Below are 9,627 nucleotides of genomic sequence, written 5' to 3'. Positions count from 1 at the left end.
TTTATCAATAGGAAGCCTCCTGCTTGCCAGGTTCCATCTTCAGCCAACAGTGCTGAGGCCACCAGGACCTGTCCACCATCCTGACACCCAGGATGTCACCTGGGTGACATCCTCCTACTCCAGGGGATAGTTGGAAGTGTCTGGAGATTTCTGTTGCTGTTGTCATAACTGAGAAGAGGCCATCAGCAGCTAGTGGGAGGAGACTAGGGAGGGTGAACATTTCACAGCTCCTCATAGCTAAGAATTATTGGGTCCAAGGTGTCAACAGGGCCAAGGTTGAGAAACCTGATCTAGAGGGAGACGGGCAAGGGGACTGTGATCTGCAACCTCTAGGGCCTGCCTGGGCACCTTGGCATGTGCCCATTGTATAGACAGAATGCTTGAGGCTATGAGAGGTTATAGTAAAAGTGAAAGTGTTAGTGGCTCAGTCATGGCTGACTCTTTGTGGCGCCATGGGCTGTTGCTTGCCAAGCTCCTTTGTCCATGGAATTCTCCAGGCAAGAATACTGGAGTAGGTTGCCATTTCCTTCTCCAGGGGATCTTTCCCACCCAGGGATGGAACCCGGGTCCCTTGCATTGCAGGCAGATTCTTTACCATCTGAGCCACCAGGGAAGACCCAGTGAGAGGTTATAGGACTTGCCCCAAATGGTTTTCAGACACTAAGGTTCATTCTGTGTTTAAAGACCTATCTCAGAACGTCCTGATAATTTGGGTTTGTGGGAACCCTTTAAAATAAGACTTTCAAAGAACAAGGTGAACCACAAAAACGGGGTGATGGTTTCCCCCTGTTTTGTGAGTTGCTCATAGCACAGACTTTCAGTGGTTGCTCATTCCTGACTCTGAGAATCAGTCCTGCTCCTTGGCCAAGCATACAAGCCCTCTCACATCCAGGCCCCATTCAGCCCTCCAATCTCACATCATAGTCCTCCCGCCTTGGGCTCACTCTTTCAGAGTGTCCTCCACACCCCACGTTGTTACGGCCATGCCTTTGTTCACGTTTGCCAAATGTGGTAGGTACTCATTCTGCCAGATGATTTCAGGGGGATAAAAGAATGACCACTTTTCACTTGAACATTAGATTTTCATTTTAATATGTATTAGAAAAAAAGAACCTAAAAAGCAACCCCACAATAGTGTGTATCCTTTTTTTTTTTTTTAATTGTTTACATTTTTAAATTGAGGTATGGTGACTTGGGCTTTCCAGGTGGCGCTAGTGGTAAGGAACCTGCCTGGTAAAGAACCACTGTAGGAGACACAAGTTCTATCCCTTACTGGGGAAGAACCTCTGAAGGAGGGCATGGTAACCCATTCCAGTATTCTTGCCCAGAGAGTCCCATGGACAGAAGAACCTGGCAGGTTACAGTCCATAGGGTTGCAAAGAGTCGGACACAACTGAAGCAACTTAGCACACATACATACTTGACTTACAATATTATATTTGTTTCAAGTGTGCAACATGGTGACTCAATACACCACACAAAGTTGTTATAATATTATTGACTATATACCCTGTGCTGTATATGACATCCCTGTGACTTATTTATTTTATATCTGGTAATTTGTACCTCTCAATCCCCTTCACCTACTCTATCCATCCCCCACCATTCACCCGACCCCCGCCCACCTCCCGTCCCCAGCAACCAGTAGTTGGTTTTCTGTATCTGTGAGTCTGTTTCGTTTGTGTTTTGTTTTTTAGGTTCCACATATAAGTGAAAACATACAGTATTTGTCTTTCTCTGTTTGACTTATTTCACTTAGCACAATACCCTCCAGGTCCATCCATGTTGCTCCAAATGGCAAGACTCATTCTTTTTTTTTTTACATTCTGGAAAAATACAGGACAGTTCTTTATTAGGACAGATTAAGAAGACTCATCCTTTTTTACAACTGAGTAATATTCCACTGCGTGTGTATGTGGTGTGTGTGTGTGTATGCCACACCTTCTTTATTCATTCATCTGTCAATGTGGTGTACCCCTTTAAACCAAATTCGTTCAAAGAAATAGTCAATTAAAATATTATCTAAATATTGTATAGGCGGCAGTCAGAGGAAGTACCATTCATGAAAGTGATGTACACTGACCTGAAATATGTTTTTGCCCTTTCTCTGTCTTCATGCCTTTTTCCTGCCTGACCCTCCCCTCTCCCCAGCGGGCCTCCCTGTCTCCTCTTCCTTGGCTGGCATCCCTTGCCCAGCTGAAGCTGACCCCTTCTTGAAAACGCAGCTCAGGCTTTCATTCCTGCAGAAGCTTCTCTCACTCCCACCCACTCCTCGAGTCTAAGCTGGGTCAAGCATTTCCTCTGTGAATTCCAGGAGGTGGGACACCCAGCTCGGTGAACTCTGGAGTGAAACTGCCTGGCGCGGTGCGGGCTGGAGCGGAGGCTCTAAGGAGTCGTAGTCTTTGAACCGCGGGCACAAAGCACTTCTTTTTACCGTGAGGCTCCTGTCTGGGGTTTAGCTTGTCCTGAGAAATGAGCTCCAGACCAAAACAAAACTTTAATAACAAGCCAGGACTTGAGAGCAATTCGACTTCAGCTCCACATCCACCCTGCACGGGCACAGCCACCGTGCAGTTCTGGAGCCCGGGCCGTCACTATGGGCCCGGAAGTCTCTGAACTCCTTGCTGGGAGGCCCGGATCTATTGTGTTTGGCCAAATCAGTTTTCCTCTCTGAGCTTCAGTGTCCCCATCTGTAAAGTGGGAGAGGGGAGTAAAACCCACTTCCCAAGGTGACTGGGAGTTTCGCCCTGAGTGAACAGCTGCAGAAGTACTTTGGAATAAAAGGCTTTTGAATGAATGGAAAGGGTTGTTATTTTTAAACTCATAAATGAGGACAGCCAGTGCTCTGGGGTTTTCAGTATGATGCTGTGTAACTAGAAGAACCGGATTGCATGTTCCTGCATCTGTACCTACATGCGTGCACACACGCACACACCCTGATTACCAAAGGCGGCTTTGAGGTCTCTCTGAGATCGAGCATATAGCCAGTAGCTCTCAAAGTATGACTAGGATCCTACAGCTTGGGAGGGGAAAGTCTGAGAGGAGAGACACACGATCACGGCACTTGCTTGAGCAGCTCTTGTGAGCCAGGCCCTGGCAACAGGGAGACACAGGATGGGTCTCTGCCCTCAGTGAGCATCTCTTCTAGCAGGGAGGACCTGCTGTGAATAAGCCATTCTGTACCCAGCGATGGCAGTGGATTCACTGAACCTGGGGCACCACCAGAAGTCCCAGATATAGTCCACAAATCCTAGGGTGCCAGAGCTCCCTACAAGGCAGATGAGAAAGAGGAAAGAAATGAAATGCTACCTTACTAATCATCTTTTACAAGATTCACAAAAAATACAGAATGTCTTTTATTTTCCAGAGGCATTTGGAACTGCCTAAGTGTTTGGAGAGAACAACAGATTAACAGTGAACAATTGTACTGTGCTCAGTTGCTCAATCATGTCCAGCTATTTACGACCCCATGGATGGTAGCCCGAGAGGTTTCTCTGTCCATGGAATTTTCCAGACAGAAATACTGAAGTGGGTAGCCTTTGCCTACCCCAGGGGATCTTCCCAACCCAGGGATCAAACCTGCATCTCTTGCATCTCCTGCATTGGCAGCTGGATTCTTTATTAGTGCGCCACCTGGGAAGTCTTAGCAGTGAAAGGCACAGCTAAATCTGCGCCCATCTTAAGGCTAGAGCTGCGTCTGGTGCTTTCCAGCATCACCTCAGGTGGAGCAAAGTGTTCTGCACAATGATGTAAGCTACCAGCAAATGCAGGGTCAACAAGAGCACAGTCCAACAGCCAGCAAACACTGCCTGCCAGGTGCTAGGCTGCGCCTGGGGGTTGGAGGAGGGTGAGAGCCTGTATGCAGCAGAGTCAGGAAGGCAGACTGTGATGACGCCTGATGCTGGGATGGCCTCTGCCTGGGCTGGGAGCCACCAGGGAGACCTGCACCGAGGAGGCCATCCAGGCCCATGATGGGACCAGCTCCGTCCCCACCAGCTGTGACCTCCTCCGAAGCACATCCTTGGGGCCATCAACAGAGCCGCAGGAGAGCCAGGGCCTGATTCTAGGACCGTGGGTCCCTACAGTTCACGCTCTTTGAGCAACTCTAGACCAAGAACCAGTTACTCTGTATCTCCAAATGCCTGGCACAATGTAGGGACTCAGAAAACTGTTGTTGAATGAAAGATCAGAAGACTATTCCATATTCATAGAAGACCACATGCCTTAAACCCTGCATCTCAAGAGTTATGTGTGACTCTAATTTAGAGATCATTTATTTGAGCATTTCTGTTAGGCACCTCTGTATGCTCTTATTAAAATTATGATTAGCATTTGGAGAAAATATATAATGCATACAAAAGATGTATCCACCATATACGTAAATTATGAAATACAGCTTGAAAATGAATACCCAAGTCAAGAACAGAGTATTTCTACTGTGTCCGCCTGGGTGAGCCTTTCCTAGTGCCCTCTTGCAGACCATCAGACCTCTCATGGCCTTTCTACTGAACTTTATATTTCTTATTCCCTTTTTTTTTTTAATGTCTTCACTTCAAGTGAAAAAGAAATAGTCTATTACTTAGTTTATTTTGTTTTCTTTGGTTTGCTCTTCATGAGAAGGTGTCCTACTCCATCAAATTTTACACAGCATGCTTTCTTTACTCCAGTAGTCATATATGGATGTGAGAGTTGGGCCATATGGATGTGAGAGTTGGACCATAAAGAAGGATTGATGCCTTTGAACCGTGGTGTTGGTAAAGACTCTTGAGAGTCCCTTGGGTTGCAAGGAGATCAAACCTGTCAATCCTAAGGGAAATCAATCCGGAATATTTATTGGAAGGACTGATGCTGAAGCTGAGACTCCAATACTTTGGCCACTTGATGCAAAGAACTGACTCATTGGAGAAGACCCTGATGCTGGGGAAGATTGAAGGCAGGAGGAGAAGGGGGCAACAGAGGATGAGATGGTTGGATGGTTGGATGGCAAACTCAATGGGCATGGATTTGGTAAAGGACAGGGAAACCTGGCGTGCTGCAGTCCACGGGGTCGCAAATAGTTGGACATGACTGAGCAACAGAACAACAACTCATTCATGCCCCTTGTGTTAATATATGATCATTGTTATTCATCCACTTGTGAGTGGACATTATACTTGTTTCCAGTTGTTGACCCTTATTTCCAACGCTGCTATGAACACTGTGTGGAAATTCTCTGGTGTACACAAGCAGGCTTCATCTAGGGTATATATACCAAGAAGTGGACTGCTCAGTTGTAAGGTTCCAACTTGGCCCAGAATACTCTCAAGTCTTGCCCCTGTGAGTGAGTGAGTGAGTGAAGTCGCTCAGTTGTGTCCGACTCTTTGCGACCCCATGGACTGTAGCCTATCAGGCTTCTCCGTCCATGGGATTCTCCAGGCAAGCATACTGGAGTGGGTTACCATTTCCTTCTCCAGGGGATCTTCCCGACCCAGGGATTGAACCTGGGTCTCCTGCATTGGAGGCAGACGCTTTAACCTCTGAGCCACCAGGGAAGCCCCTATAGCCCCTGTGAAGTCCATCCCTCTGTGCTCCATTTCCAGAACAATGACTTGCCATTACTTCCTGTCTTTAGGACTTAGATCAAACCTGGAATGCCTATCTTCCCCTCTTCCATCTCCTCTCTTCTCTTTGAAGTCCAGCTCAGAGCTCCACCTCTCAGGCTGACGACCAGTCTCCCCTGCATATTTTGGACTTGGGGAGAAAATAGTGCTAAGCTCCAGCGCTGCTGTCCCCTGGCCTTGTGATTTTAAAATATTTTTTTCATCTATGTGGTCCTCAGATCCGCATCCCTAAAGCAGAAGGGAAATGCTACCACTCCTGCATGTTTACTGGTGCCAGGCTTACATGATGTACAGTCATGCCACAGTTAATACAATGGCTGTGGTTAGGATCATACGCTTTGGAATGAGATCATTGTGGGCTTGAGGATTAAATGAGTCAATGTATATAAAAGACTTAGCACAATGCCTGGCACATCGAAAATGTGAAGTAATTTCTAACCATTGTTAACAATCACACCCCTACGAAGGAGTCAGTATTTTTATTTATTTATTTATTGGTCACACCATATGGCGTGCGGGATCTTAGTTCCCCGACCAGGGATTGACCCTATGCCCCTTTCAGTGGAAGCGCAGAATTTAACTGCTGGAGCGTCAGGAAAGTCCCTGTTCCCAATTCACAGATAAGGACACCGAGACAGAGCGATTATACAGCTTGTCCAAGGTATATGGTCAGTTAAGATTTGAACTCTAACAAGAAGCCCAAGCTCCTAATTGCAGTTTGGAGATGTGAGCCCCAAAACAAATATTAATATCACCTGTTCGATATTTGGCCAAATCACTTTGACTTTTGTCTGAATCTCTGTTTTTCTCTCTCTGATGATAAAAACTTTCAGATGCAAAAGCCTGGCCATTTTTGCATCTGGTACTTTCCTGGTATAGCTGGGGCAAAAGGAGGTGTTTAAAAACGATCGAGATAGTTCATTCAGGGGGAATCTCCTTGCTAGGAACTATTGCCTCTCTCTGTCTTTCTCTCACCTAAAAATCCTCAGTTTTATGAAGTAATAAACCTAAACTGTAAACATGTTTTTCAATTTCACCACCATCTGTCTGGTGAGTCATAAAGCTCCCTGAAATGAGGTAGGAATGAGGACCATCCTGTCAATGAAAAGATTAAACTTTAGGTTTCAAAGTGGTAAATGAGTTACCAGAAACCTTCAGACCATTCTGCCCTGTGTTTCTCTGACCCATTTACACAGGTACCCCAAGCACTTGTTAACAGGATTCAGTGTTCTTTCAACTCTGCCCTAAGAGGCAAGGATTTTATTGCATGTGTGTTATTTTAAATCATTTTATGTATTTATTTATGGCTGTGCTGGGTCTTCGTTGCTGCATGGGTGCGCGGGTTTTTTGTGGGTTTTTCCCTAGTTTTGAAGTGCAGGGGGCTGCTCTCGAGCATGCGGGCTTCTCATTGCGGTGGCTTCTCTTATTGGGGAGCTGGGCTCTAGGGAGCCACAGCTTCAGTAGTTGTGGCTCATGGGCTCCAGAGCACAGGCTCAATAGTTGTGGAGTATGGGCTTAGTTGCTCTGTGTCATGTGGGAACTTCCCAGATCAGGGATTAAACCCATGTCTCCTGCATTGGCAGGTGGGTTCTTTACCACCAGGGAAACCCATTTTACATGGCAGCTCAGGCAAACTAATATAGAAGGGGAGGAAGCAACAGGTTATCATGATCATTACATAGGATATTTCTTGTTTAAGGAGGATCTATAGCACTGTAATGATCACATTCAAGAAAATTATGTTACTTGAAAAAAAAATACTTGCTTATCAGGAGATTATTCTGATGTGGCAATACACAAATGTTTTCAAACAGCTGGTACCTTGTAAAAGGAGGCTCTTGTAAACAGGATATTCCTGTTGGCATGGGACTGCATATTTGCTTAGAAAAACAGTGCCCTGTTTCTGCAACAGTCAACCAATGCAAACAAGGAAATATTGATGGAGAAATAAGAAAATCTATACATCATAGAAAATCCCCTGGACATGAATGTAGACAAGACCAGCTGAAGAGTGACAAAGGATGTCTGGCAAACAGAGCAGCTTGCCCTTTGAAATGTTTGACATTTTCCTGGAAAAGTCATACTCAGGTGGTTTGTAGAGGAAAAGCATAGAATGTCAAAGCGGGAAGGGAGCTTAGGGATCATTTCATCTATCTACCCAATTGTCCTGGTTGAAGAAATGGAAGCCCAGAGAGGGGAAGGGACTTGCCCAGAGTCAACAGCCAGCTAAGATTTCTGAGTTCAGCTTTCCTCATTCCAAGTTCACAAGTCCTTCCTTCTCTGCCATCCTTTCTTTCATTCTTCTACGTCTCTCTCTTTGCCTGCTTCCTCACTGAGTTGTTTGAGTTCATAAGAAAAAAAAAAAAAAGGACTTTCTACCTGCCAATGAACCCTCCTCACTGTTCTCACCATCCCTGGGATCTTGGCAGAGTGGGCTTTATGCTCTCTCCCACTGACCTGGGAGTGTCTGAGAATTATTCCAAGTTATGTCTGTGGAGTTGACAGGTAGGGTGATACCCTTCTCCCCCAGCACCTGATTTATTGAACCAGGGTTGAGGAGGAATAGAATGCCCAGCAAAATCTTTTCTCCTTGGCTCTCTCCATCACCATGAAGACATCCACGGAAACCCTTTACCTCGGGACAGGTGGGAGGGGAGGGGGGCAAGCACATCACAGCATCCAGCACAAACCACACCACACACTGAGCCCTTCCAGCACACACAGACACAAAGCCCCCGGAGGAATGCGCCAAGCCCCTGAGGAGTCCAGACACACGGAAATGTGGAGTGGGAGGGGGAATGCGCTTCACTCCTGCATTGGACTCCAGCTCTGTCCTAACCCTGGGTGGGTTCCTGAACTTCTCTGAGCTTCCATTTCAGCATCTGAACACGGGGTGCTAGGAGGATCTGATGAGATGATGAAACTAAAACGCTGGGTGCGGGGCCTACTACTGATGAGTGGTCATCCATGCTGCTGTTTTTATTTGAACTGCTGCTTGTCTAGGTTTGTGATTATTTACACTTTGGACTCTGGGGGCCAAGAAGACCAAGGCTAATGGGATCTGACAGGCTCGCTGTGCCAGCCTCCTGACTAGTCCCTCTGCCTCTATTCCCCCACCCACCCCACCCCCAACTCCACCTGCCTTCCCAAGGGTCTCACTGAAGGGTCAATCTGTTCAGATTCCTCCTTGCTGCCCTTCATTTCCAGGATCAAGTCCAAACTCTGAAGCTTGGACACAAGTCCACCACCTGGCAACCCACCATGCTCAAATCTCACAAATTTGCTCATCGCTCTCTAAACAATTGTTTCTTTTCCACCCCGCCATGTCTTTGCACAAACTTCCCCTGCCTCCAGGTCCACTCCTCTTGATCTAGCCTCGTGGTTCTCAAAGTGTGGTCCTTGGACTTCAGGGACAACCGCATCATCAGGGAACTTGTCAGAGATGCAAATCCTTGGGCCCCATCCCAGATCTACTGAATCAGAGTATGGGAACCAGCAATGTGGGTTTCAGCAAGTCCTCCTGGGGATTCTGATGCATGCTTCAGTTTGAGAACCGCTAACTAGTGAAAACATACTTCACCTGGACTTCCCAGGTGGCACAAGTGGTAAAGAACCCATCTGCCAATGCAGGAGACACAAGAGACACAAGTTCAATCCCTGGGTCAGAAAGGTCCTATGGAGGAGGGCATGGCAACCCACTTCAATGTTCTTAGAGAATCCCATGGACAGAGGAGCCTGGTGGGCTACAGTCCATATGGTTGCAAAGAATCAGACATGACTGAAGCGACTTAGCATGCACAAACGACTAGTGGAAACATACTTTCCAAGCTCATGTGTTGTTGTTTGGCTGAACTGGGTCTTTGTTGCTGTGCACAGGCTTTCTCTAGTTCCAGAGAATGGGGGCTACTCTTCATTGTGGTGTGCAGGCTTCTCATTGTAGTGGCTTCTTTTGTTGCTGAACACAGGTGCATGGGCTTCAGTAGTTGTAGCAGGCAGGCTTAGTTGCTCCACAGCATGCGGAATCTTC

At 46.7% G+C, this 9,627-nt stretch overlaps 1 non-coding gene across 1 annotated transcript; it reads right to left on the bottom strand.

The window, feature by feature from the left end:
* Positions 1 to 5,459: 5,459 nt before the first annotated feature.
* On the bottom strand, positions 5,460 to 5,531 carry TRNAW-CCA (transfer RNA tryptophan (anticodon CCA)). The gene has a single exon. It is a non-coding gene; the product is annotated as a tRNA-Trp (tRNA).
* Positions 5,532 to 9,627: the final 4,096 nt, after the last annotated feature.

The sequence above is a fragment of the Budorcas taxicolor genome, chromosome 8, assembly GCF_023091745.1.
Source record: "Budorcas taxicolor isolate Tak-1 chromosome 8, Takin1.1, whole genome shotgun sequence".
NCBI classification, from domain to species: Eukaryota; Metazoa; Chordata; class Mammalia; order Artiodactyla; family Bovidae; genus Budorcas; species Budorcas taxicolor.
Note: the sequence above shows the minus strand (reverse complement) of the source record. Positions and strands in the feature narration are given on the sequence as shown.